The following is a 25,439-nucleotide window of genomic DNA, read 5'->3' on the forward strand; positions in this document are numbered from 1 at the left end:
CCTGAGTGGATGGGGTGTTCCAAGTTATTACCCCAAATTACTAGTCAACTAGAAATTCATTATAAAAAACATTTGAATGGGTGAATGAAAGATTGATTGACGAAACTATCCAATACATCAAGGGCATGTCTGACTGCATCCTGAAAACCGATTGGAATGTACTAATGCATAATAGATTAGGAAAAAATGTCTCATTTTATTACAACATATAAAGCGTATTGGGAAATTAAACAATGGAATTTTGATTTCAAAACACCCACCACAGGTCGCAGGTGAGAACTGTTTTTCAATATTAGTGAACATGATGAATTTCTGAATTATTAAAGCTTATAAAAATGCTAAATAAGTTAAAGAGATGACAAATTAATTACGACATATAAAGCGTATTGGGAAATTAAACAATGGCATTTTGATTTCAAAACACCCCCCACAAGCAGGCCCCGTTTCTCGTCAACAACCTGCCGCTGTTGCTCCAGGGACCACAACAACAACAGGCGGGCTACCACACCGCTCCCTCGTCGCCTCAGGAGCAGCAAACTTCACCCAACCACCGCACCCAGATGGAACATGCGGAGTACCGGCCGCGACAACCCAGGCATGATTTTCCTCGATTTCATGGCGAGACGCCTCTCCTCTGGATAGATCAGTGCCTGACGTACTTCGAAATGTATCACGTGCCGGCGCATCATTGGGTCAGCATAGCCACTTTGTACCTAGATGGTTTAGCAGCACTGTGGTTCCAAGCATACAAACGTTTGCATCAGCGTGTCACTTGGGAAGAGTTCATTGGCGCGATGGTCTCTGAATTTGGGCAGGAGGAATACGATGGTCAGATGAGTAAGTTGCTGCAACTGAAACAGACCGCCTCTGTTGCCGATTACAAGTCCCAGTTCGAAGAATGTATGTATCATTTACTCTCCCCAGGATGACTGAGGCTCTGAACTCGACTCCTCGATGCAGTTATTTGAAGGACAACTCCCTCCATTTTATTTGATTCGCCAATTAGATTTTGGGTCACCTGTTGTCTGATCTGCCATCTGATGTGGGAATTCTGTCGTGTTTTTGTGCGTGTGATTCAAGGAACGAGATGCGAGATGGTGCAGCGGCATGAAGCGGGTTCACCTTTTGTTGTAACAGTTCATGTACTGCGTGTTTCAATGTACACATTGTGTATGTCAGTATGTCAAGTATGGATGATTTGATCTTAATGCATGTGTGTTGAAATATGTGTAATGTGTTGATAAAAATCAAATTGATTCATTTTGTAGAAATAGAAGATGAAGACATTTTTTCTCCGGTGCCTCCAATGGGGGTGTACACGAATCACTTCGGCTCGAGGGATCCAAGTGGCTATGAGTTGATCACGTTATGAGAAGCACCGATGAAGCACACCGTTGATTTGGTACTCTTCTTATCCCGTAGTGTTCTTTGTAGTTATTTTTCATGTTTTATCTATTTTGTTGAGGGGCGAAATACGTTTTCGGTAATCGGACATAAGTAGCCTACACAGTAACACCTTTTGAGTTGCCATGCATGCAGCACACATTCAATACTCGCCAATGTTTGGATTATTCCATCTGGTTTGCAAATTTCTACATAAGATTCATTTTAATCCCATAGCCCGGCAAATTAGGGTTACATTATTTACTGGGTGTTACAACCATCCTTAATTTCCTAATTATTCCTTGCATATATCACTTGGGTAGCTGTAGAGTGCTCAAAGCACATACAATAGCTTTACTAATATATAGCTCTTTGGTATTACCTCCCAGGTACTTCGTTGTCATTGGTGACATATGGGATAAATCTGCATGGAGAGGTATTAGATGTGCTCTGATTGAGAATGAATGTGATAGTAGATTAATCTCAACAACTCGCATTATGGATGCTGCTAAAGATGTTGGTGGTGTTTATCGGCTTTAACAACTTTCTACTAGGGACTCAAGAATGTTATTCTACGAAAGAATATTTGGAATTGGAGAGAGGTGTCCTCCTATACAGTTGGCTGAAATAAGTGAGAACATTTTACGGAAATGTGGTGGAGTACCATTAGCTATTATTACACTAGTTAGTATGTTGGCAGGTAAAAAGGAACATGAAAATACATATACGTATTGGTACAAAGTGTACCTATATCTATGGGATCTGGGCTAGAAAATAATCCTGACCTGATGGACATGAGAAGGATACTATTTATCAGTTAATATGACCTACCTCCAAAGCTTAAGGCTTGTTTACTGTATCTTAGTTTGTATCCAGAGGATTATGATATTCAAACCAAAGAGTTGATATGGAAATGGATAGGTGAAGGATTTGTTCGTGAAGAGCAAGGGAAGAGCTTGTATGAAGTAGGAGAGGGTTACATTACTGAGCTCATTAACAAAAGTTTGGTCCAACGAATGAATATCAATATTGCTAATAAGGAAAGCTCTGTCCGTGTACACGAGATGGTGCTTGACCCTATCACTTCCTTGTCAAATGAGGAGAACTTTCTCGCAACATTGGGTGGTCAGCAGACCAGGCCCCTACCCAGGAAGTTCCGTTGACTGTCTCTCCAAACCAGCAATCAAGAGGATGTCAAGCAAATACCAACCATGAGCAGCTTGTCTCATGTGAGATCACTTACTGTGTTAGTAAAGACCTCAGTTTGTTGTCAGCACTTTCAGGTTTTCCTGTCCTACGTGCATTGGATTTAAGTGGTTGTACTGAAGTGGGTAATCAACATTTGAAGGATATTTGCAATTTATTTCGTCTGAGGTATCTGAGTCTACAAGGGACATGTATCACTGAGATCCCGAAAGAGATCAACAATCTACAGCTTCTGCAAATGCTAGACATATAGTCAGCCGACATGGAAAAATTGCCATCAACCTTTGTTCAGCTAAGACAAGTGGTGCTCATTGACATTGATACTAGGATGGTCTCTACATTGCTTCTAAAATCAATATCCACCTTGCCCTCCCTCTCTTCCCTTGCAATTGGATTAAGAGAACTGAGAGAGGAAGACCTTCAGATACTTTTTTTTGGAACGAATTGGCTCCAGGGGAACCCGACCTTGAATTAACAAAGCTATCAACCAGCCAGGGATTACACAAGGCCATCGTTACAACCATGAGACTACTGCTAAAAGCCGCTAACAAGAACAGAAAAACAATAGCAGATACAAAGTGTTGCCGACGCAGCTTACAAGCACCAAAGACTGCAAGCCCTCGAGGGATAAGCAAACTAAGCACTAGCTAGAAGTCGATGGAGTCCACCAAGTGATGTAGACCAAGCAGAGCGCAACAGAGGGGTTCTTCAAACGGAGACAAAGTCCAGCGAGGTCGCGCCCTCATCTACCCCGAAAGGTGACACCTTGTTCGATCCTCTCCTCCCCAAATCCAGAAGGGACCCCTACCCCTCGCCTTGGCTCGAAAGGCGCCGGACCGCTGGAAGATGGAGAAGCTCACCCTAGAGCCAGGATTGGACACGACGTCGGGCACCATGGGAGATTCTCAACCCGACGCAGCACTGCACGAGGATAACCAGCCGAATTGACACACCACAGGTCGCCGCTACAACCACCAAGGTGAAAAACTGCGCAAAGGCACTGACACTGAACAAACGAACAACAAGCAGGATGAAGCAACATGACAGGATGCAGATCAAGCCCGTATGGATAGGCTCCATGCCCAAGCCACCGTATCAAGTTGCTGCTAGCAAAAGAGAGGAGCCCTATCCCCTCCCTGCCCAAGAACGGCGCCAAACCGGCGAGCAAGCAAGCAAGGATCCGGCGAGCAATCCAAAGCAGAGCAACACTGCTACATCAACAGAGCACCAAGCTTCATCTCCCTCGCTGCTGACGCAGCCAACCAGACACCCACCTCACAACACTCTGCACACTCCTACCATGCCCAAGACGACACCTTCAAGAAGGTGGCGACGCACGTTGCGCCGTTGCCGTCCAGTCTTGAAAAGACAAGGGTTTTCACCCGGGTCATGGAGCAGGAGGGAGAGGAAACGAACCTCGACGAAGCCTCCAAGAAGGAGAACGGCACCTGCCCGTGTCGTCGACGCCGTGACCGGAGAACCAGCCAGGGATTTCTCCCGGTCCAGTTCCGCTGCTCCAAGCAACCCCACCAACCACGGATCTGGCGTCCAGAGGCCGCCGGCAACCAGATCCGGCGAGGTGGAGCGCTCTGAGGGGAAGTGGAAGCCGCCTTCAGATCCAGACGCGAACAGGGAGGCCGCGCCCCCGCTGCGACCGGCGCCAGCGCCCGCCGTCACTCGCCGCCCTCGCGACCAAGGAGACGGGGGACAACACCCGCGATGCCGCTCGCCGCAGAAAACGACGCCGCCGTGCCACCCGAGGCCGCTGCCTCGGCGCCCAAAGCCCTCCGCGAAGTGCGAAGCAGCCAGATCCTCGCCGCCGCCATCCTGGGCGACCACGCGGGCTTCGCCGGAGGCCTCCTCGGGCGGCGGCGAGGGGGGGAGGAGGGAAGGTGGAAGGGGGGCCGGCGGCTAGGGTTTTCGTCGCCTCCCATGTCGCCCCGAGCGGAGCGACGCGGGGCCAGAGGAGGGGGGGGGGGGGCGTTCAGTTGTTTGGTCACTGATCAACCTTCAGATACTTGGGAGCATGCCGTGTCAATAGTTGTCCCTTCCGGTCTTTGACAAGGTTCAGTATAAAGAGTCTAGTTTGCATAAGGAACTTTGCAAAAGCTCCAAATCCTGAAGTTACAATTTCATGTTTGCACAATGGTTAGAGGCATTGGGGACGTAACAAAAGACCAATTTGGGGATTATCAATTTGGGCTGGAGAAGCTCTCTTCACTGGAGCATGTCTATGTGGTGTCTCCTATTACTGATGGTGGGCTGAACGATGCACTTTAGAAAGAGCTTGATATTATTCCCAACAAGCCCACGCTGACGGTGAAGCAGGTAACTCCACGCTGATTCACCTTTGTTCACCCTTGCAAGCCGCATGCTTAGTTGTTCAATGCTTTAGTAACTTATAACTAGAGTTACTTGTCTGCTCTTCACTACAGTACGTGTATATGGATTCTTACTAGTGAATTTGGGTACTAGTTCAGTCCGCGCAGCTTCATAGGCTAGTGAATTTAAAATGCATGCGGCCGCAAAGCCAGCGCGTGAGCAGCAGTCTCCATTCTCCAATGAAACGACAGCTTGCTTCCTTCCTAGAACCGTCCGTGCCACCGGCGGCTGATGGACGGCGGTGCCGGAGGAAGGGAAGCACGCCAAGGCGAGCGGCGTCGCGTGCGCTGGAGGAAGCGGAGCAGCATGCGTCCCACCTAGACGTCCAGAGCGCCCGAATGCAGCCGTTGCCCGTCCTTTGCGCGGCCAACGTCAGCTATACGCCACAAAACATTGTCTAGATGTTGGCTCTGTTTGGATACTCTAACTTAGTTAGAGGTTAGAGTTAGATTCTAACATTGAATCAAACCTAAACTAACTCTAACCAAAGAGCTATTTGGATGATAAAGTTAGATTGATAATAAATATTATTTCTCAATCATTTGACTACTTTAGACCATGTTTGGATGGGAGGGGTAACTTTTTTTACTTATTTTTTTAGTGGGCCCAAAAGAACTAACCCAAATAAGCTCCTCTAATGTGGGCTAATTTTTTGGGTGGGTTAGATCCAACTAACCCAAACTAACACATCATGTTGGGACAAACCCCGGACCAACTCCCTCTCTCTCTTTCACTCGCATATCCGAAGGTGAAAGAAGGAGCTAGCACACAATTTTCCGGCGCACAAACGCCAAGCCGCACGAACGGCGCTTCTTTCTTAGAGCTCAAACTCTGGGCACGAACCCCGGCTCGGTGGCACATACGACACCTTGATCAATACTCCATCGGAAGGGGTTTTTATACTCGCTGCACACACACCTAGCTAGCTACTACACCAAGGCCACCACCGCACGCACGCATGGATCACCCGGCCACTAAGCCAACTTTTTTTCGAGAGTATGCCACTAAGCCAACTAAGTAAGCCATGCACACACAACCTGCTATAGCTAGCTACATGCATGGTCATCCTCAGGACATGTGCAGTGTCCCTCAAGAGCCGCATGACCTGGCCATCCATCTAGCATGCAACCAACTGCTCTGGCCCGCGCACGACACGGCTGGCACCAGCAGATCGCAACGGCCCTCGTGCATGCAGCTGTCACACCATGGCCACTTGTCCAGTGTGACATGGCATGGATTGGGCCCTATCTATAAGTGTTAGTGAGCGAGAGAGAGGAGAGGGTTTAAAACAGCCAGCCGCCTATGGATGAGGGCATGCGATGTGATAGACTGTAACCTCACCCAATCCTTCCTCTCTAAGCAAGTTCTTCTTCCTCTCCAAGTCTCCTCTCTCTCTCTGCCTCACCTACTCCTCCGATCTCCTTCCTTCTTTTTGAGGGGAAAGACAGTAGAAGAGGCTCCTACTGTTTTTGTATATATATCACAAGGGTGTTTACATATGTTACATCATTTGCATCACTCCCCCATCACAACCATCTCATGTTGGGGGGGGGGGGGGGGGGGGGGGGGGGGCAAGCCTTAGCTAAAAAACTAGTTACAAAGGTGTGGGTCTTTAGACAGCATGGCCTCAAACGAGGCTGTTACAGATGGTGGTAATACTTCCAGCTTGTTCCTCACGTACCCTATAACGCAAGAGATCGAAGTCTCCCAAGAACCTCTGTAGCCAGCTTGCTTGGGAGGGTGTGACCCCCCTGAAATGTGTGTTATTCCTTTCTTTCCAAAGGCTCCAGGAGGCAGTGAAGAAGATTTCAACAAAGAAAGGTCTGCGAGTTGTGTCTCGGGCACGGAGGACCACATCAAGGCGCGATGGTAGAGCTGGCCAGTCAATATGAAGTTTGCTCCAGCAGGCTCGACTAAAGTGGCAGGTAAAAATCATATGGTCAATCGTCTCTTCGATGTTTTGCCCACAAAGTAGACAGCTGAGGTCACCTCCAATGTTGTAGTGCCTTCGTTTGAGCATATTTCGAGTGTTTAGCCTGTCATGCAGAAGCAACCACCCAAACACTTTGATCTTCATGGTGCATTTTGAGCTCCAGAGCAGTCGGAATAAGGGGTGGGCTTGCAACTCCCGAAAGCAGAACTTGTAGTAATCCGCAGCTTTGAAGTCAGGTTTCCCCCAGATATAGTGCCAGATGTCATTGCTGGTTGTCGAGGGCTGCAGTCTGGTGATTGTCTGGATGTCGTGCACCTCCTCATAGGCTTCTGGTGAGAGCGGAAGGTGGAAGGTTTCGTGCAGTGATGAACTCTCCAAAAGGTTTTTCACAGAGGCATCTTCATGCAGAACGTAAGAGAACGCTCTGGGATGGGAAGTTTCGAGTGTCTCATCGAGCCATAAGTCCTTCCAGGCAAGAGCTGTCGTGCCATCGACCACCTGGACACGACTCACCCCTCGGTATTTAGGAGTGAGCTTGAGAACGTCGCGCCACCAAAAGGACCCCACTACGTCAGATGCATGTGGGATTTTATCAGAGTAGTAGGTGCTCCAGAGAAGCTGTACCCATGGGACATCTTTTTTGTTGTAGAATTTGTGTAAGAATTTGAGGAGCAGGGCTTCGTTTTGGATGGAGAGATTGATCACTCCGAGACCACCTTGTTTTTTGGGTCTGCACACCAAGTCCCAGGATGCCAGAGAGTTGCACTTGTCTCCTTGCTCGGTCTTCTTCGTCCAGAGACAGCTTCGTCTGATTTTGTCAATTATCTCCAATATCTTGGGGTGCACTTTGAGTGTACATAGGGCATAGATGAGCAAAGAGGTAACCGAAGCATTCAGCCAGGATAGTTTGCCTCCATACGACATCATGGAGATGGTGGCGGTGAGGCGTCGTTCAGTAGTGCAGACAAGAGGCATGAGATCATCGATAGTGGGCTTCGAGATGCCCATGGGCAGACCCAGGTACGTGAAGGGCATAGAGCCGACGTTGCATCCCAAGATGTGGGCTAGATCAGTTGTCGTTGCAGAGTCAAGATTGATGGGAATCAAGGTGGACTTGTGGAAATTGATCTTAAGCCCAGTGGAAGTAGCATAATCAGCGAGGATCTGCTTGATTAGAGCGGCTTGTCTAGGGCAGGCTGGCAAGGCCAGGATCGTGTCGTCGGCGTATTGTATGAAGGGGTAATCAGTTTGAACCGTGCAAGGGAATGGCAGTTCAATCAAAGCTCGGCGGAAGGCGTCGTTAATTGCCGCTTGAAGTAGGTCAGCTGCCAGGACAAATAGAAGCGGGGAGAGGGGATCCCCCTGGCGGATTCCACAATTGCAGAGAAACTGCCGACTAGGGACACCGTTAAGTAGAACTGAAGAGCGGCCCGAGGAGAATATGCATTCAATCCAGTTGATCCATTTATCATCGAAGCCCAAGCATCTCATTATGTTAATCATAGGCCTGTGTCCAATCGTGTCAAATGCTTTGGCAAAGTCAAGCTTCAGAAGAACTATTGGCTTCCGCGATGCGTGGCATTGGTGTATGTATTGATATGCCTAGGCCATGCAATCTTGGATGGTCTGGCCCTTGATGAAACCATATTGGTTATGATGGATGAGTTTCAGTATAACCTTTTGGAGGCGATCGGCCAATAGCTTAGTGATTAGCTTGAAACAGTAGTTAAGGAGGGTGATTGGGTGATAGTCGTTGACAGTTTCAGGTGAGTTGATCTTCGGGATGAGTGTGATGAGCCCATCATTGATGCTTGTAAGATCTAGGTCGCCAGCATGGAGTTGGTCACAAAGGGCATAGAAATCATGCCTAATTATGGGCCAGCAAGCTTTAAGGAAAGCCCCGCTGAAGCCATCCGGGCCAGGTGCTCGGTCAGAGGGCATCTCTTTCATTACCGCATCAATCTCTTCATGTGTGAAGGGTGCCGTTAGGTGATCCAAATTGTCAGCGCGTTGAATGAGAGCAGACAGATCAAATTTCATTTCAGTGGGTGATACTGCCCCAAGACAAGTTTTATAAGTTTGGAACAAAAGCGCTTCTTTGCTTGGGTGATCGTCAACTTGGGTACCATCACTGTCTTGAAAGCAAGCAATATTGTTCTTGCGGTAACGCTCAGTAGCAATTGCTTGAAAAAATTTCGTGTTTTCATCGCCAAATTTGACCCAACGAATTGTACACCATTTTTTCCAGTATTGTTTCTGATATTGAAGAAGCCGGAGCAGGTGCTTCTTGAGTATGCGTCTGAAGTTGGATTCAGGAGTGGAAAGGGTTCTTTTATTTTCTAGTTCATCCACGTCAGCTAGGACTCTATTGCTGTTATCAATGGCAACCGATAGGCGGGAGATTGATTTACTCCAAGTTTTGAGAGCATGCCTGAGTACTTTGAACTTGTGGCAAAGAATTGTAGCAGCATTTTGTGATCTCACCGGTTTGTCCCATGTATTTTTGACAGTATCCATGAAGCCAGGGTGTTGTATCCAGTAAGACTCGAACCTGAATAATTTGCAACGGGAATCTTGGTCTCTGATCGAGACAACGCAAGGGATGTGGTCCGAAACTGGTTTTCCAAGCGGCTTGACTAGAGTTTTAGGGTAAGCATTTGTCCAGTGGATCGACGTAAAAAATCAGTCCAATTGTTCTAAGAGCGGGTCATGTTGCATGTTGCTCCAGGTGTAGGTGCGTCCTTTAACAGGTAACTCAATAAGGTTTTGGTGTCGGATGATGTCATTAAACGTGAACATATCCTGAGTGCTACCGCTAGGTTTATTACGATTGTCGGGCGCTCTGATATAGTTGAAATCGCCCAAAAGCAGCCAGTCTTGGTTATGTGGGATGTCCAGATCGTATAACCAATTAGTGTATGTGACACGATCATCCCCCGTGCAAGGTCCATAAATATTATCTAGGGTCCACGACTGTGCTGATTGTATACTAGAAAAGTGTACTACGAGCGCATAAACGTCAGAGAACACAACAGTGCCAGTAAACATCGAACTTTTCCAGATGGTAATAAGACCCCCCGAGGCACCACGAGAAGGAACGTAAGCGAAACGATCAAATTATTGCGGACAGCAAGACTTAATAAACGCAAGATCGAAATCATTCTTCTTAGTCTCTTGCAAGCAAATAATAGAGCAACCACTAGAGAGTACGGCATTACGAAGCGCTAATTATTTCGGTTCAGAATTCAGACCTCATATGTTCCAGGAGAGAATATTCCAGCTACGCAAAAGAGTCATTTAAGGACGGGAGGTATTAAGCTGAAGGAGGAGTAGCGTCAACTCTTGCATTTTCCTGCTGAGGGGCGTCTGAAGAAGGATAGCTGGAAGTAGCCGGTGCCGCCAGAAGAGCATCTTCAGAAAGTTCAGCCACTGGGGCCGCACACTGGTTTGTGCCAATATCCCCTTCCGTCTTGGTTCGCTACAGCAGCTCCTTCAACCAATGAACATGAGCACGGACTCACGCCGGGACACACAAGCAGGCCGCGGACATACACACACGGTTTATTTTTCCCAACACTAGAAACCTCGGTTCGTATCTAGGAGCTCTCCACCTCGGGCTAGTGACCGCCGCCATGTGGAAGGGGAGGTATTTCCTCCCCTTCCCCAGAGCTTCTCCATGCCCTGTAGTCCCCCCTCCCATAGCTTCTCCGCCGTGAGACCTTGCCTGTGCAGCTCCCGCAACTCTAGCTATCCGTGCTTGCTTCCTCGCAAGCTGGACCCTGTAGCATGCTCTCCCAATTGCTCGTGCTGCTCCCTCGCATGCTCCTACGCTGTCCCGGGCGCCGCCTCCGTGTGCACGCTCGCTGGTGTTCAAAGCGCGGGTGAGACACTGACAGGAGGGCCAACCTTGGTTTGATTGGGTTAGGGTAATCCCCAGTTAGCATTTTAAACTGACATGTTGGACCGCCCATCTTTTATTTCCTTTCATTAAATTATGCTTACTATAATGCCACATCACCATTGACTGGTCAACCGGAATGCCACATTACAGCAAAAACCACCACATAACTGTGTGACGGGGTAAAGTAAACGGTTTCAATACTTTAGGGTATACTAGCACAAATATTCATGCCTTGCAATGGGAGAAAATAAATCACACACCCTATAAACCTAATAAGCGTGTTTCAAGGACCCTCCCTCCTCGGTCCACGTCATCTATTTGAACACTGAACATGACAACCCATAAGTGTTAACATTTCCTCCATCCGACGCTCGCCCGTCACAATATCGCATCTTAGTTCTCAACATCAACAATTCAGATATATAGAAATCGTTCTCCCATGACATGTGCACCTAAACACAACACCTAGGAATTCAGCTACAAAGAAGCGGTAAACAAAGAAAAAAGTCATCAGTTCGGTAATTGAATATACCTCGGACCGTGTAGGAAAACTATGATATTTTTGAGGCAAAATTACCAATGGTCTTCAATTAAACCACCAAAGAAAACAATCATATGCTTAGTAAAGATGAACATCCATATTTTAAGAATCATGACTAACCTATGAGCTGCGTATGTTATAGGTGCGTGGGATGATGATCCCACAGCAGAAGATGGAATCAAATAGTCAAAAATTACAACTGTGTCAAGTGTCATACAAAATTAGTTCACGTTTTTACCAAAAACGCTCAAATTAGTCCGAGAGACTAAATGCTTCTAGTTTTAACAATGGGGGTAAATGACCATTTGTAAACATTTGATATCTTGAAGTTGTGCGCACACTAAAAGAAGAAAAATATTACTTTTTTTCAAGAAAACTACACTTCAATCTTTTTACATTTGGCATAAAGCCAACGGCGACCACAAGATTTGTTCCTTTTAAAAAAGACTTTACCTGTTTGACACCGTGGGTGTAGGCTTCTTATTGATCTTGTATTCCGCTTTGCATCTGCTCGAGAGATCCAGCACTTGGTACGACAAGATACAATACAACGTTGTTTAATTGGCAAGTGCACCAACGCACATCCCATTTTCCTTCTTTATTTTTCCTTCTAGTTTCTTTCTCTTTCCTTCTATTTTTTTCCTCTTTCCTCATTATTCTTTCCTTCTATTTCGTATGCAAGCATCCTAGTTTCTGCCTTCAATTTTCCTTCTATTTTCTTTGGCGGATGATAGGCGTCATCTGGCAGCCACTCGATTCGTTCGACCCGTCCATCTTATGAACCGTTCGATCCACCCGAGTCCAACCCGTTTTCTTTAAGAAATGCCATACGTAGCGACGGACTGACCGAGAGAGGCGCTTCTAGTTTAGGTAAAAAAGTAGCAAGTCAGCCATTGCCCTAAAAAAGCAAAACGTCCATGCTCAAGCACCGACACGAGCTGCTTCAAAAGACCAGCTGCCGGGGTGGCTGCTGCATACGATGCTAGGCGCGCTGCAAGCCGAGACGACGATTTTGCGAGGGGTGGTCTGGCTGTTGCGGGTGTAGTGTGAGGGCGCGAGTAGTGCTCCGGCGTTGGACGACGGTCTCTGCGGCGATGCTACGAGATGTTTGCGAAGACATATGCTTCGATAGCGGTGGGGATGTTGCGACGACGTTCTTTGACGGTTGTGATGATTTGCAATGAAACACAATGGCAGCATGCTTCAAACGGTTGCGTCGATGATGCAGTGGTGATGATTTCGTTGATGCTCCGAGGAAGGCCCGAATGTTGTGACAGCAAGCTTTTCTGTCGTGGCAGTTCTTGATGGCACGACTATTTCTGTGATCCTACAACAACCCGGCTGCTCCAATGATGCTATGATGGTGTTCATGCTTCGACGACCGTGCGGTGCCACAATGGCAACCTATTTGCTTCAATGATGTTGCGACGACCGCGGGGGGTGCTTCGACAGTCGCGATGACGCTACGTCGGCAACCCGGATCCTTTGATGATGTTGTGACAGCCGCAATGATGTTGCAATGAACCACATCGACGGCGTGCTTCAATCGGTCGCGTCCATGCTACGAGGTTGTGCTTCCATGATCGCGGCGATGCTCCGACGAAGGCCCGACTGCTACGACGGCGTGCTTCAATGATCGCGACGATGCTCCAATGACGGCCCAACTGCTATGACGGCGTGCTTCCCGGGCGTGCCAGTGCTGCGATGATGGCATGGTTGTTTCGACGTTGCTGCGATGACAACCCGACTGCTGCGATGAAGCTATGATGGTGTATATGCTTCGACGGCGACGGAGAAGTGAAGAACACTACTCTAAGCATTTTTACATCCAAACAATCATGAATCCATGAGCATGCTAGTACCAAATTCAACAAACACCCATAATCAACGTCAAGAAATATGATGTTCTAGAAACCACGTTTGATGATTACTAGTCACGTACATGTGTTGGTACGTTGCTACGCTGTACGTGTGAGAAAGAAGTATGAGGAAATTGTTAAACAATCATTGGACCAGTCAACTTCAGGCGTCACGGTGTACGCCTTCAATCCATTTCACAATTAAATCCCTCTTACCATTCCGTGACCCTTGCGCTCCTGCGACGGCGGAGGCGATTAGGGTTAGCGGACCTTGGCGGCGCACGTCGATCTGATCGGCGGGGCGCGACTGAGATCGCTAGCCTGAGATGAATCCCTCGGGCAGCGGCGGCAGCATGGGCGGAGGTGATCTCTCGCCCAGGTCAGCTAGGGCTCGCCTTGAGGAACAACTGGGAAAGCTGGACATCACGGAGGTAGAGGCGACACCGCTAGTTCTTGATGACAGAGTTGAGGGCGCACCGGAGAAGTGGATGATTGCGGGAAGGGTACTCCATCGAAACATGCTACACATCCAGACGATCTCCAACGCCTTACGTCCGGCATGGGGAAACCCTAAAGGACTATCTTTCCGCATAGTAGGAGAGAATACTTTTGTGGCTGAATTTGCTACGAAGAGGGATCGAGACCGTGTGTGGGAGGGAAGTCCATGGCACATCAGCAAGCATGCGGTGATCCTATCGGAATTTGACGAGTGCATGCAACCATCTGAAATCAGGTTCAACAAACTGCAAGTTTGGGCCAGAGTTGTGAAGCTCCCATTCAACCTCAAGGACGAGCGGTGGGTTAAAGCGATAGCAAAACAGGTTGATAAGTACGCTACACTGATCCACTTCGACCACAACGGAGGATATCTACGCGCTCGAGTTACTCTAGATGTGGCCAAGCCATTGAGGAGGTGGATTCTAATTGACTCTGCAAGGAGGGGTAGTACTGATCCTTATGACATCCAATACGAGAATATACCCCACTTTTGTTTCTCATGTGGCCGGCTGGGCCACTCGGACCTGTTCTGCCCGACGCCCGGAACACGGGATGAGCATGGTGATCTTCCTTTCGGCAAGGGTCTCAGGCCGCCGGAGGAGAAGAAAAAGGTTGCATCGTCTGAGGGTCCTTCGTCAAAAACCATCAAGGAAAGAAAGACAAGCAGGAGTCGACGAACTCGAGCACTGCAGCAGATGGAGGCGCCGAGGTGAACTCACCAAGGAAAAGGAATCAGGCACCCAAACGGAAGGGAGGGCCGCCAACGCAGGTCTATAGGAAGGTGATTATGCCCCAACTAACAAACACTGCAGCTAATGAAGGGGAAGGAGTCGCCACTGATAAAGATCTGACTGTGGTTGGACATGAAGAGGAAAATGAGGGCACTGAACGAGAACTGAAAAAGAAGAAACCAACTCCGACGAACTCTGACAATTTGGCAGCGGCTGCAGGGCAGCCTGCCAGGAGCAATGAATTGTATCAGCTGGAACTGTCGGGGGCTTGGGACCCCCCCCCCCCCCCCCCCCCCCCCCCCGGCAGTTCGCGAGCTTCGCAATGTTGTGAAGCAGGAAGGTACCGCCCTTCTCTTTGTGATGGAAACTAAGATTAGTGAAGGAAATATGCTTAGCATTGGGTTCAGCGGGAGCATAGTGAAGGAAATATGCCCTAGACGCCAATAATAAAGTTATTATTTATTTCCTTATATCATGATAAATGTTTATTATTCATGCTAGAATTGTATTAACCGGAAACATAATACTTGTGTGAATACATAGACAAACAGAGTGTCACTACTATGCCTCTACTTGACTAGCTCGTTGATCAAAGATGGTTATGTTTCCTAGCCATTGACATGAGTTTTCATTTGATTAACGGGATCACATCATTATAAGAATGATGTGGTTGACTTGACCCATTCCGTTAGCTTAGCACTCGGTCGTTTAGTATTCTGCTATTGCTTTCTTCATGACTTATACATGTTCCTATGACTATGAGATTATGCAACTCCCGTTTACCGGAGAAACACTTTGTGTGCTACCAAACGTCCCAACATAACTGGGTGATTATAAAGGTGCTCTATAGATGTCTCCAAAGGTACTTGTTGGGTTGGCGTATTTCGAAATTAGGATTTGTCACTCCGATTGTCGGAGAGGTATCTCTGGGCCCACTCGGTAATGCACATCACTATAAGCCTTGCAAGCATTGCAGCTAATGAGTTAGTTGCGGGATGATGTATTATGGAACGAGTAAAGAGACTTGCCGGTAACGAGATTGTACTAGGTATTGAGATACCGACAATCGAATCTCGGGCAAGTAACATACCGATGACAAAGGGAACAACGTATGTTGTTATGCAGTTTGACCGATAAAGATCTTCGTAGAATATGTGGGAGCCAATATGAGCATCCAGGTTCCGCTATTGGTTATTGACCGAAGACGTGTCTCGGTCATGTCTACATAGTTCTCGAACCCGTAGGGTCCGCACGCTTAAAGTTTCGATGACGGTTATATTATGAGTTTATGAGTTTTGATATACCGAAGGTAGTTCGGAGTTCCGGATGAGATCGAGGACATGACGAGGAGTCTCGAAATGGTCAAGACGTAAAGATCAATATATTGGACGACTATATTCGGACATCGGAATGGTTCCGAGTGATTCGGCTATTTTTCGAAGTACCGGAGAGTTACGGGAATTCGCCGGGGAGTATATGGGCCTTATTGGGCTTTAGGGGAAAGAGAGAGGAGAGGTTGGGCGACCCCAAGGCCTAGTCCGAATTGGACTAGGGGGAGGGGCTGCGCCCCCTCCTTCCTTCTCTTCTCTCTCCCCTTTGCTTGACTCCTACTCCTACTACATGGAAGGGGGGGAATCCTACTCCCGGTGGGAGTAGGACTCCTCCAGGGCCCGCCATAGCTAGGCCGGCCCTCCCCCTCCTCCACTCCTTTATATACGGGGAGAGGGGCACCCCTTGGAGACAAAACAATTTATAGTTTGATCTTTTAGCCGTGTGCAGTGCCCCCCTCCACCATTGTCCACCTCGATAATACTGTAGCGGTGCTTAGGGGAAGCCCTGCGTCGGTAGAACATCATCATCGTCACCACTCCGTCGTGCTGACGAAACTCCCTCAACACTCGGCTGGATCGGAGTTCGAGGGACGTCATCGGGCTGAACGTGTGCTGAACTCGGAGGTGCCGTGCGTTCGGTACTTGATCGGTCAGATCGTGAAAACGTACGACTACATCAACCGCATTGTGCTAACGCTTCCACTTTCGGTCTCCGAGGGTTACGTGGACAACACTCTCCCCTCTCGTTGCTATGCATCACCATGATCTTGCGTCTGCGTAGGAATTTTTTTGAAATTACTACGTTCCCCAACAGTGGCATCCGAGCCTGGTTTTATGCGTAGATGTCATATGCACGAGTAGAACACAAGTGAGTCGTGGGCGATATAAGTCATATTGCTTACCAGCATGTCATACTTTGGTTCGGCGGTATTATTGGATGAAGCGGTCCGGACCGACATTACGCGTACGCTTACGCAAGACTGGTTCTACCAACGTGCTTTGCACACAGGTGGCTGGCGGGTGTCAGTTTCTCCAACTTTAGTTGAACTGAGTGTGGCTACGCCCGGTCCTTGCGAAGGTTAAAACAACACCAACTTGACAAACTATCGTTGTGGTTTTGATGCGTAGGTAAGAACGGTTCTTGCTCAGCCCGTAGCAGCCACGTAAAACTTGCAACAACAAAGTAGAGGACGTCTAACTTGCTTTTGCAAGGCATGTTGTGATGTGATATGGTCAAAGCATGATGCTAAATTTTTTGTATGAGATGATCATGTTTTGTAACCGAGTTATCGGCAACTGGCAGGAGCCATATGGTTGTCGCTTTATTGTATGCAATGTAATTGCTCTGTAATGCTTTACTTTATCACTAAGCGGTAGCGATAGTCATAGAAGCATAAGATTAGCGAGACGACAACGATGCTACGATGGAGATCAAGGTGTCGCGCTGGTGACGATGGTGATCATGACGGTGCTTCGGAGATGGAGATCACAAGCACAAGATGATGATGGCCATATCATATCACTTATATTGATTGCATGTGATGTTTATCTTTTATGCATCTTATCTTGCTTTTTTTGACGGTAGCATTATAAGATGATCTCTCACTAAATTTCAAGGTATAACTGTTCTCCCTGAGTATGCACCATTGCCAAAGTTCGTCGTGCCCAGACACCACGTGATGATCGGGTGTGATAAGCTCTATGTCCATCTACAACGGGTGCAAACCAGTTTTGCACATGCAGAATACTCAGGTTAAACTTGACGAGCCTAGCATATGCAGATATGGCCTCGGAACACTAAGACCGAAAGGTCGAGCGTGAATCATATAGTAGTTATGATCAACATAATGATGTTCACCATTGAAAGCTACTCCATTTCACGTGATGATCGGTTATGGTTTATTGATTTGGATCACGTGATCACTTAGAGGATTAGAGGGATGTCTATCTAAGTGTGAGTTCTTAAGTAATATGATTAATTGAACTTAAATTTATCATGATCTTAGTCCTGGTAGTATTAGCATATCTATGTTGTAGATCAATAGCTCGCGTTGTTGCTTCCCTATGTTTATTTTGATATGTTCCTAGAGAAAAACTATGTTGAAAGATGTTAGTAGCAATGATGCGGATTGGATCCGTGATCTGAGGATTATCCTCATTGCTGCACAGAAGAATTATGTCCTTGATGCACCACTAGGTGACAGACCTATTGCAGGAGCAAATGTAGAAGTTATGAACGTTTTGTTGGGGAACATTGCAGAAAACAAAAATTTTCCTACGGTTTCACCAAGATCCATCTATGAGTTCATCTAGCAACGAGTGATCGGATGCATCTACATACCTTTGTAGATCGCGAGCGAAAGCGTTCAAAGAACAGGGATGAGATAGTCGTACACGACGTGATCCAAATCACCGATGACCAAGCGCCGAACGGACGGCACCTCCGCGTTCAACACACGTACGGAGCGGATGACGTCTCCTCCTTCTTGATCCAGCAAGGGGGAAGGAGAGGTTGATGAAGATCCCGCAGCACGACGGCGTGGTGGTGGATGCAGGGCGTCACAGTAGCAGGGCTTCGCCGTGTACTACGAGGGAGAGAGGTGTAGCAGGGGAGAGGGAGGCGCCAGGGATGCAGGATGCGGCTGCCCCCCTCCCCCCTCCCTTTATATAGTCCCCTAGGGGGGGCGGCCGCCAGGGCTGGAGTGGCCCCCAAGCCAAGGTGGGGCGCCCCCCCACCCCTAGGGTTTCAACCCTAGGCGCATGGGGTGGGCCTAGGGGGCGCACCAGCCTACTATGGGCTGGTTCCCCTCCCCACTTTGGCCCATGGGGCCCTCCGAGATGGGTGGCCCCACCCGGTGGACCCCCGGGACCCTTCCGGTGGTCCCGGTACAATACCGGTGACCCCGAAACTTGTCCCGATGGCCGAAACAGCACTTCCTATATATAATTCTTTACCTCCGGACTATTCCGAAACTCCTCGTGACGTCCGGGATCTCATCCGGGACTCCGAACAACATTCGGGTTACTGCATATACATATCTGCACAACCCTAGCGTCACCGAACCTTAAGTGTGTAGACCCTACGGGTTCGGGAGACAAGCAGACATGACCGAGACGACTCTCCGATCAATAACCAACAGCGGGATCTGGATACCCATGTTGGCTCCCACATGCTCCACGATGATCTCATCAGATGAACCACGATGTCGAGGATTCAAGCAACCCCGTATACAATTCCCTTTGTCAGTCGGTATGTTACTTGCCCGAGATTCGATCGTCGGTATCCCAATACCTCGTTCAATCTCGTTACCGGCAAGTCACTTTACTCGTACCATAATGCATGATCCCGTGACCAGACACTTGGTCACCTTGAGCTCATTATGATGATGCATTACCGAGTGGGCCCAGTGATACCTCTCCGTCATACGGAGTGACAAATCCCAGTCTTGATCCGTGTCAACCCAACAGACACTTTCGGAGATACCCGTAGTATACCTTTATAGTCACCCAGTTACGTTGTGACGTTTGGTACACCCAAAGCACTCTTACGGTATCCGGGAGTTACACAATCTCATGGTCTAAGGAAAAGATACTTGACATTGGAAAAACTCTAGCAAACGAACTATACGATCTTTATGCTATGTTTAGGATTGGGTCTTGTCCATCACATCATCTCCTAATGATGTGATCTCGTTATCAATGACATCCAATGTCCATAGTCAGGAAACCATGACTATCTGTTGATCAACGAGCTAGTCAACTAGAGGCTTACTAGGGACATGTTGGTGTCTGTTATTCACACATGTATTACGATTTCCGGATAACACAATTATAGCATGAATAAAGACAATTATCATGAACAAGGAAATATAATAATAATGCTTTTATTATTGCCTCTAGGGCATATTTCCAACAGTCTCCCACTTGCACTAGAGTCAATAATCTAGTTACATTATGATGAATCGAACACCCATGGAATTCTGGTGTTGATCATGTTTTGCCCTAGGGAGAGGTTTAGTCAACGGATCTGCTACATTCAGGTCCGTATGTACTTTACAAATCTCTATGTCTCCATCTTGAACATTTTCACGAATGGAGTTGAAGCGACGCTTGATGTGCCTTGTCTTCTTGTGAAACCTGGGCTCCTTGGCAAGTGCAATAGCTCCAGTGTTGTCACAGAAAAGCTTGATCGGCCCCGACGCATTGGGTATGACTCCTAGGTCGGTGATGAACTCCTTCACCCATATTGCTTCATGTGCTGCCTCCGAGGCTGCCATGTACTCCGCTTCACATGTAGATCCCGCCACGACGCTCTGCTTGCAACTGCACCAGCTTACTGCCCCACCATTCAAAATATGCACGTATCCGGTTTGTGACTTAGAGTCATCCAGATCTGTGTCGAAGCTAGAGTCGACGTAACCCTTTACGACGAGCTCTTCGTCACCTCCATAAACGAGAAACATTTCCTTAGTCCTTTTCAGGTACTTCAGGATATTCTTGACCGCTGTCCAGTGTTCCTTGTCGGGATTACTTTGGTACCTTCCTACCAAACTTACGGCAAGGTTTACATCAGGTCTGGTACACAGCATGGCATACATAATAGAACCTATGGCTGAGGCATAGGGGATGACACTCATCTCTTCTATATCTTCTGCCGTGGTCGGACATTGAGCAGAGCTCAATTTCATACCTTGCAACGCAGGCAAGAACCCCTTCTTAGACTGATCCATGTTGAACTTCTTCAATATCTTCTCAAGGTATGTGCTTTGTGAAAGACCTATGAGGCGTCTCGATCTATCTCTATAGATCTTGATGCCTAATATATAAGCAGCTTCTCCAAGGTCCTTCATTGAAAAACTCTTATTCAAGTAGGCCTTGATGCTGTCCAAGAGTTCTATATCATTTCCCATCAAAAGTATGTCATCTACATATAATATGAGAAATGCTACAGAGCTCCCACTCACTTTCTTGTAAACGTAGGCTTCTCCATAAGTCTGCGTAAATTCAAACGCTTTGATCATCTCATCAAAGCGAATGTTCCAACTCCGAGATGCTTGCACCAGCCCATAAATCGAGCGTTGGAGCTTGCACACCTTGTCAGCATTCTTAGGATGGACAAAACCATACGGCTGCATCATATACAATTCTTCCTTAAGGAAACCATTAAGGAATGCCGTTTTGACGTCCATTTGCCATATCTCATAATCGTAGAATGCGGCAATTGCTAACATGATTCGGACGGACTTCAGCTTCACTACCGGTGAGAAAGTCTCATCGTAGACAACCCCTTGAACTTGTCGATAACCCTTAGCGACAAGCCGAGCTTTATAGATGGTCACATTACCATCCGCGTCTGTCTTCTTCTTAAAGATCCATTTATTTTCTTTGGCTCGCCGATCATCGGGCAAGTCAGTCAAAGTCCATACTTTGTTTTCATACATGGATCCTATCTCGGATTTCATGGCTTCTAGCCATTTGTCTGAATCCGGGCCCGCCATCTCTTCTTCATAGTTCGAAGGTTCACCATTGTCTAACAACATGATTTCCAAGACAGGGTTGCCGTACCACTCTGGTGCGGAACGTGTCCTTGTGGACCTTCGAAGTTCAGTAGCAACTTGATCTAAAGTTTCATGATCATTATCATCAACTTCCTCTCTAGTCGGTGCAGGCACCTCAGGAACATTTTCTTGAGTTGCGCCATTTTCCGGTTCAAGAGGTAACACTTCATCAAGTTCTACTTTCCTCCCACTTACTTCTTTCGAGAGAAACTCCTTCTCTAGAAAGGATCCATTCTTGGCAACAAAGACCTTGCCTTCGGATCTGAGGTAGAAGGTATACCCAATAGTTTCTTTAGGGTATCCTATGAAGACGCATTTTTCCTACTTGGGTTCGAGCTTTTCAGGTTGAAGTTTCTTGACATAAGCATCGCATCCCCAAACTTTTAGAAACGACAGCTTAGGTTTCTTCCCAAACCATAATTCATACGGTGTCGTCTCAACGGATTTCGACGGAGCCCTATTTAAAGTGAATGCGGCAGTCTCTAAAGCATAGCCCCAAAAAGATAGCGGTAAATCGGTAAGAGACATCATAGACCGCACCATATCTAATAGAGTGCGATTACGACGTTCGGACACACCGTTACGCTGAGGTGTTCCAGGCGGCGTTAGTTGTGAAACTATTCCACATTTTCTTAAGTGTGTGCCAAATTCATGACTCAAGTATTCTCCTCCACGATCTGATCGCAGAAACTTGATTTTCCTGTCACGTTGATTCTCAACCTCACTCTGAAATTCCTTGAACTTTTCAAAGGTTTCAGACTTGTGTCTCATTAAGTAGACATACCCATATCTACTCAAGTCATCAGTGAGGGTGAGAACATAACGATAGCCACCGCGAGCCTCAACACTCATTGGACCGCACACATCAGTATGTATGATTTCCAATAAGTTGGTTGCTCGCTCCATTGTTCTTGAGAACGGAGTCTTGGTCATTTTACCCATGAGGCATGGTTCGCATGTGTCAAATGATTCATAATCAAGAGACTCTAAAAGTCCATCTGCATGGAGCTTCTTCATGCGTTTGACACCTATGTGACCAAGGCGGCAGTGCCACAAGTATGTGGGACTATCATTATCAACCTTACATCTTTTGGTACTCACACTATGAATATGTGTAGCATTACGCTCGAGATTCATTAGGAATAAACCATTCACCATTGGAGCATGACCATAAAACATATCTCTCATATAAATAGAACAACCATTATTCTCAGATTTAAATGAGTAGCCATCTCGAATTAAACGAGATCCCGATACAATGTTCATGCTCAAAGCTGGCACAAAACAACAATTATTGAGGTTTAAAACTAATCCCGTAGGTAAATGTAGAGGCAGCGTGCCGACGGCGATCACATCGACCTTGGAACCATTCCCGACGCGCATCGTCACCTCGTCCTTCGCCAATCTTCGCTTATTCCGCATCTCCTGCTTTGAGTTATAAATGTGAGCAACTGCACTGGTATCAAATACCCAAGAGCTACTACGATTACTGGTAAGGTACACATCAATTACATGTATATCACATATACCTTTTGTTTTGCCGGCCTTCTTGTCCGCTAAGTATTTGGGGCAGTTCCGCTTCCAGTGACCGCTTCCCTTGCAATAAAAGCACTGAGTCTCGAGCTTGGGTCCATTCTTTGGCTTCTTCCCGGCAGCTTGCTTGCCGGGCGCGGCAACTTCCTTGCCGTCCTTCTCGAAGTTCTTTTTACCCTTGCCTTTCTTGAACTTAGTTGTTTTATTGACCATCAACACTTGATGTTCCTTCTTGACTTCTACCTCTGCTGATTTGAGCATTGCAAATACCTCAGGAATGGTCTTTTCCATCCCCTGCATATTGAAGTTCATCGCAAAGCTCTTGTAGCTTGGTGGAAGCGACTGGAGGATTCTGTCAATGATCGCATCATCCGGGAGATTAACTCCCAGCTGAGTCAAGCGGTTATGTAACCCAGACATAGTGAGTATGTGCTCACTGACAGAACTATTTTCCTCCATCTTACAGCTAAAGAATTTGTCGTAGACCTCATATCTCTCGACCCGGGCATGAGCTTGGAAAACCATTTTCAGCTCTTCGAACATCTCATATGCTCCATGTCTCTCAAAACACTTTTGGAGCCCCGGCTCTAAGCTGTAAAGCATGCCGCACTGAACGAGGGAGTAGTCATCATCACGCGTCTGCCAAGCGTTCATAACGTCTTGGTTCTATGGGACAGGAGCTTCACCTAGCGGTGCTTGTAGGACATAATCTTTCTTGGCAGCTATGAGGATGATCCTCAGGTTCTGGACCCAATCCGTATAGTTGCTGCCATCATCTTTCAGCTTGGTTTTTTCTAGGAACGCGTTGAAGTTGAGGACTACGTTGGCCATTTGATCTACAAGATATATTGTAAAGAATTTAGACTAAGTTCATGATAATTAAGTTCATCTAATCAAATTATTCAATGAACTCCCACTTAGATAGACATCCCTCTTCTAGTCATCTAAGTATAACATGATCCGAGTCAACTAGGCCGTGTTCGATCATCACGTGAGACGGCCTAGTCAACATCGGTGAACATCTTCATGTTGATCGTATCTTCTATACGACTCATGCTCGACCTTTCGGTCTTCTGTGTTCCGAGGCCATGTCTGTACATGCTAGGCTCGTCAAGTCAACCTAAGTGTTTGCATGTGTAAATCTGTCTTACACCCGTTGTATGTGAACGTTAGAATCTATCACACCCGATCATCACGTGGTGCTTCGAAACAACGAACTGTCCAACGGTGCACAGTTAGGGGGAACACTTGCTTGAAATTATTATGAGGGATCATCTTATTTACTACCGTCGTTCTAAGTAAACAAGATACAAAACATGATAAACATCACATGCAATCAAATAATAATAGTGACATGATATGGCCAATATCACATAGCTCCTTTGATCTCCATCTTGGGGCTCCATGATCATCTTGTCACCGGCTTGACACCATGATCTCCATCATCATGATCTCCATCATCGTGTCTCCATGAAGTTGCTCGCCAACTATTACTTCTACTACTACGGCTAACGCGTTTAGCAATAAAGTAAAGTAATTTACATGGCGTTTCTCAATGACACGCATGTCATATAAAAGAATAAAGACAACTCCTATGGCTCCTGCCGGTTGTCATACTCATCGACATGCAAGTCGTGATTCCTATTACAATAGCATGAACATCTCATACATCACATATAGATCATCCATCATTCATCACAACTTTGGCCATATCATATCACAAAGCACTTGCTGCAAAAACAAGTTAGACGTCCTCTAATTGTTGTTGCAAGTTTTACGTGGCTGAATTAGGGTTCTAGCAAGAACTTTTTCTTACCTACGTGAAAGCCACAACGTGATTTGTCAACTTCTATTTACCCTTCATAAGGACCCTTTTCATCGAATCCGCTCCAACTAAAGTAGGAGAGACAGACACCCGCCAGCCACCTTATGCAACTAGTGCATGTTAGTCGGTGGAACCGGTCTCACGTAAGCAGACGTGTAAGGTTGGTCTGGGCCGCTTCATCCCACAATACCGTCGAAGCAAGACAAGACTAGTAGCGGCAAGAAAGTTGACAACATCTACGCCCACAACAAATTGTGTTCTACTCGCGCAAGAAGAACTACGCATAGACCTAGCTCTGATTCCACTGTTGGGAACGTTGCAGAAAACAAAAATTTTCCTACGGTTTCACCAAGATCCATCTATGAGTTCATCTAGCAACGAGTGATCGGATGCATCTACATACCTCTGTAGATCGCGAGCGGAAGCGTTCAAAGAACGGGGATGAGGTAGTCGTACACGACGTGATCCAAATCACCGATGACCAAGCGCCGAACGGACGGCACCTCCGCGTTCAACACACGTACGGAGCGGATGACGTCTCCTCCTTCTTGATCCAGCAAGGGGGAAGGAGAGGTTGATGAAGATCCAGCAGCACGACGGCGTGGTGGTGGATGCAGGGCGTCACAGTAGCAGGGCTTCGCCGTGTACTACGAGGGAGAGAGGTGTAGCAGGGGAGAGGGAGGCGCCAGGAATGCAGGGTGCGGCTGCCCCCCTCCCCCCTCCCTTTATATAGTCCCCTAGGGGGGCGCCGGCCCTAG

At 47.3% G+C, this 25,439-nt stretch overlaps 1 pseudogene; it reads left to right on the plus strand.

Moving 5' to 3' along the window:
* Positions 1–794: 794 nt before the first annotated feature.
* LOC125540984 lies at positions 795–4,932 on the plus strand (annotated as a pseudogene).
* The last annotated feature ends 20,507 nt before the right edge of the window (positions 4,933–25,439 follow it).

Source organism: Triticum urartu, chromosome 1 (assembly GCF_003073215.2).
Source record: "Triticum urartu cultivar G1812 chromosome 1, Tu2.1, whole genome shotgun sequence".
NCBI classification, from domain to species: Eukaryota; Viridiplantae; Streptophyta; class Magnoliopsida; order Poales; family Poaceae; genus Triticum; species Triticum urartu.